At 34.3% G+C, this 4,969-nt stretch overlaps 1 long non-coding RNA gene across 1 annotated transcript; it reads right to left on the bottom strand.

The window, feature by feature from the left end:
* Positions 1-1,645: 1,645 nt before the first annotated feature.
* Positions 1,646-4,508, bottom strand: LOC113472051. The gene is made up of 2 exons (XR_003394526.1): positions 3,453-4,508; positions 1,646-2,097 (listed from the first exon to the last, which is right to left on the bottom strand). It is a non-coding gene; the product is annotated as an uncharacterized LOC113472051 (long non-coding RNA).
* Positions 4,509-4,969: the final 461 nt, after the last annotated feature.

Raw genomic sequence — 4,969 nt, 5'->3', positions numbered from 1 at the left:
ATCGGGATACAGTGTTTGAACAATTTCGATTGAAAAAATGATATGTTATCAAATTAAATAAATGTAAATAGTTTAAAATGGTTTTCCATCACAGCAGACTATTGCTTCTCAACGAAAATGATTAGTGAAAATTGATATTGGATTCATAACCGAAGATGTTTTTTAATTTGTTGTTGGTATTAGTTCAAACAAACGAATTCCTTAATACCTTTAAGAAGGCAATCAAAATCCACTATTCCACGTAAGCTACTCCTTAATTAAAACACTTTTATTCGTGTGTCCCTACGTGAATATCGCATTAATTTCCACGATCTTTAACCAAGCTAACAAAGCATGAACAAAAAATTCCATTAGAAACGCTAATTCTGTACAAAGCCCGCATAGGCCTTTTATCACTTAAGAAAGAAAAAATAACCAGTCTCAACTCTATTTAATATTTACTACCTAAGTCCTAAAAAATTAGACTACCTACACTAATGTATTGAATCACAGTAGAATATTGATTGTTTGACAAACCTTTGATCAGAAAATTATAGAATACTTCAGAGGTATACTTCAATAATGGATTTCTTCTCTTCTCTGACGTTGGTCTTTATAGTTCGACCATTACGGCACAAATTTATGATATAAAAATAATAATAAGTACAAGAAGTTCTTTTTTCGACTATGTCTGGAAAATCCCAAAACGCACTCAATTTTACTGGAATTCAACTGAGAAGTGCTATAACTATTTATGTTAGCATAGTGGACTTCCGAGAAAGCTGGCAGTCAAAATTATGCACTTCTTGTACTAATTCATTGATTGTATGCTCCTTTTTTTGACAACTCTAAGTCGGAGCAGTTTGCTCAAGATATTTAATTTGTGTCTCTTTGGTATCACTGATAATAACATGGGAAAATTGCTGATTTTGTTAGTACATATACATTTACCTACGTATTATAAAACTGTACAATACAGTAAAGGAAGAAGAGAACGAGAAGAAATACGAGTCACCAGCTCGAAAATCTGTGGGACGGACATACAAACAGGAATGAAAAGAAAGATTTAGTATTTCCCAATAACCTTATAAACAATTCTTCTCAATACACATATCGATTGACTTTAAGTTTTGGTTTGTGGTCATGTACAGTTCAAAATGAAAATATTATCTTATGGTCTTTTTAGACCATTAGACTTTTTAGACCATTAGACCAAGAAAATATTATCTTATGGTAAAATAGAAAAGAGGTATTATCAATAATGGTCATTTTTTTTCTCTCTTCTTTTAAGGGTTTATTGGAGGGTTTCTTCAACCACTAGAGGGGGTGTCACTAGAGCCTATCAGACGCTTGAGGCAATCTATTCTGCTCAGTAAGAGTTTGTACTCGGTGCGAATCTGTAAAAGAAAAATGGGATTAATATAGGACTGAATAGTTTTCACAAAACATTGTGAACAAATCGCGAAAACCGCGAACGAACAAATCGCGAATAAAGCGAACAATCCCGCGAAAACCGCGAACAATTTGCGAATACCACGAACAAACCGCGGATACCGCGAACAAACCGCGGATAGAATATTGATTGTTTGACAAACCTTTGATCAGAAAATTATAGAATACTTCAGAGGTATACTTCAATAATGGATTTCTTCTCTTCTCTGAAGTTGGTCTTTATCTTTATAGTTCGACCATTACGGCACAAATTTATGATATAAAAATAATAATAAGCACAAGAAGTTCTTTTTTCGACTATGTCTGGAATTCAACTGAGAAGTGCTATAACTATTTATGTTAGCATAGTGGGACTTCCGAGAAAGCTGGCAGTCAAAATTATGCACTTCTTGTACTAATTCATTGATTCTATGCTCCTTTTTTGAGAACTCTAAGTCGGAGCAGTTTGCTCAATATATTTAATTTGTGTTTCTTTGGTATCACTGATAATAACATGGGAAAATTGCTGATTTTGTTAGTACATATACATTTACCTACGTATTATAAAACTGTACAATACAGTAAAGGAAGAAGAGAACGAGAAGAAATACGAGTCACCAGCTCGAAAATCTGTGGGACGGACATACAAACAGGAATGAAAAGAAAGATTTAGTATTTCCCAATAACCTTATAAACAATTCTTCTCAATACACATATCGATTGACTTTAAGTTTTGGTTTGTGGTCATGTACAGTTCAAAATGAAAATGAAAATATTATCTTATGGTCTTTTTAGACCATTAGACTTTTTAGACCATTAGACCAAGAAAATATTATCTTATGGTAAAATAGAAAAGAGGTGTTATCAATAATGGTCATTTTTTTCTCTCTTCTTTTAAGGGTTTATTGGAGGGTTTCTTCAACCCAACCAATGAAAATGTTATGGTTATGAGGAAATGCAAAATCTTTCTACTCAAAAATGGGTAACCTCAACGTTATCTACTTGTAAAGGTGAAATGCAGAAATGGCGCAGATTAGAGGAAATTTTGGGAATTTCGCTACGACGTACGACATATAAAGTCATCACCGAGGTAGGTGGTAAAGTCACCACCTACAACCGCGGATACCGCGAATAAACCGCGGATACCGCGAATAAACCGCGGATACCGCGAATAAACCGCGGATACCGCGAAAAACCCGCGGATACCGCGAACAAACCGCGGATACCGCGAACAAACCGCGGATATCGCGACCAAACCGCGGATATCGCGAAAAAATGGCGGATACCGCAAACAAACCGCGGTTTACTGTGGATTAACAATAAGAGGACAATGTAACTTCTATCTACATAATACAGGGGAAACCTCTGGTCAACACGTAGGAGAAACCTCTCCTCAACCCCCTACATTTCCCCTGACCTCCTACTTATATTTTGGTAGTAGGGGGTCAAGGGGAGGTTTCTTTAGACCTAGATTTTTGTCAGAGCTCATTCTCTCTTCTGATTTCAGATTGAAAGGTTCTCTCTTCCTCTCACCTCTCTGTGATATCTCCAAACATTTCAACATGGGTTTTTTGTTTTTTGAAAAACAAGAGTTCTCATTGTAGCATTTAAGACTACCAAGGAGTCTATCCTATGTAACTTTTCACGAGAAATCGATTGGTGTGCATATCAGGTCTCTAGGAATGACGGTTCACAAATTATGCGCTTCTAACGAGCCAAAGTCCAAATATGTTATGTTTTTGAAAAAGAAAGAAAAAAAGTACCGAGTCTATCGTGGGTAACGACACACCCATGTGATATCTGTGATAATGATAAGCATTTATGAATAACACAATTAAAATTCCTTAACTTTTATTCTTGTAGAACAAAATCTGGAGCGACTACTAACCTTTTCGTTCAACATTCTCTCTTCTGATTTCAGATTGAAAGGTTCTCTCTTCCTCTCATCTCTCTGTGATATCTCCAAACATTTCAACATGGGTTTTTTGAAAAACAAGAGTTCTCAATGTAGCATTTAAGACTACCAAGGAGTCTTCAATAACCTTATAAACAATTCTTCTCAATACACATATCGATTGACTTTAAGTTTTGGTTTGTGGTCATGTACAGTTCAAAATGAAAATGAAAATATTATCTTATGGTCTTTTTAGACCATTAGACCAAGAAAATATTATCTTATGGTAAAATAGAAAAGAGGTGTTATCAATAATGGTCATTTTTTTCTCTCTTCTTTTAAGGGTTTATTGGAGGGTTTCTTCAACCAATGAAAATGTTATGGTTATGAGGAAATGCAAAATCTTTCTACTCAAAAATGGGTAACCTCAACGTTATCTACTTGTAAAGGTGAAATGCAGAAATGGCGCAGATTAGAGGAAATTTTGGGAATTTCGCTACGACTCCCCATATAAAGTCATCTGAAACCAGGCAAAGCAAGTTGTGCAGTAGTGTCTAACCTGAGCTGTTTGGCCCGTACAGCTAAAAGCAATTTCAATTGGTAGTTCTAGTGACATAGTTTCTTGCACTTTTATTTGAGGTTTTTTTAGTACTATGCATGTTGGTGATATTATTGATATGATTTTTACGTGTTGTTCCCATATATGGGGTCAGGAACCTCAGCAAGCCCAGATGACGGACTTTTTTTTTTACCTCTTTACAAGGCCTGTTATTCTCTTTGCACATCATCCATTAAGTGATAAAATAATGAAATACAAACACATACTATTTCAGTTTAACAAGAAACAAGTTTAATGGTTGATAGAATAGTCTATGCTCTATTCTCTATTGGGTAAAGAAATAAAGTATTGAAGAAACCGAAGAATACACTGCTATACATCATAAAAAAACACAATGATTGAAATGGATGATTACATTAGGTATAAACATGTTAAATGAACATATAAAATTTTGATTATAGAAAATGCCACAATCGTCAGAACACCACTGGTCTTGTATTTGATTTGTAAATGCATTTTTGTAAGTCTTAATTAATTATCTAGGTACATGGTATAATGATTGTGGCATTTGAACATTGACAGGGGCAAAAAAAAAAAAGTTCAACTCATGGCATGTACTGTCATGTACAAAATTATGAAGAAAATGTTCGTCATATAAAATTTTGATTATAGAAAATGCCACAATCGTCAGAACACCACTGGTCTTGTATTTGATTTGTAAATGCATTTTTGTAAGTCTAAATTAATTATCTAGGTACATGGTATAATGATTGTGGCATTTGAACATTGACAAGGGCAAAAAAAAAAGTTCAACTCATGGCATGTACAAAATTATAAGAAAATGCTCGAGTCAGCTACAACAAATAAATAATCTAGGTCTTCGTTATATTAATTCTTTCGCCAAATTTTAACAGTAATATACACTGAATTATATGAAAATATTAGTTTGGCCCGTACAGCTAAAAGCAATTTCAATTGGTAGTTCTAGTGACATAGTTTCTTGCACTTTTATTTGAGGTTTTTTTAGTACTAGGCTTGTTGGTGATATTATTGATATGATTTTTACGTGTTGTTCTCATATATGGGGTCAGGAACCTCAGCAAGCC

Source organism: Diaphorina citri, unplaced genomic scaffold (assembly GCF_000475195.1).
Source record: "Diaphorina citri unplaced genomic scaffold, Diaci psyllid genome assembly version 1.1 scaffold3735, whole genome shotgun sequence".
Classification (NCBI taxonomy): Eukaryota; Metazoa; Arthropoda; class Insecta; order Hemiptera; family Psyllidae; genus Diaphorina; species Diaphorina citri.
This window is presented reverse-complemented; position numbering and strand designations above follow the sequence as displayed.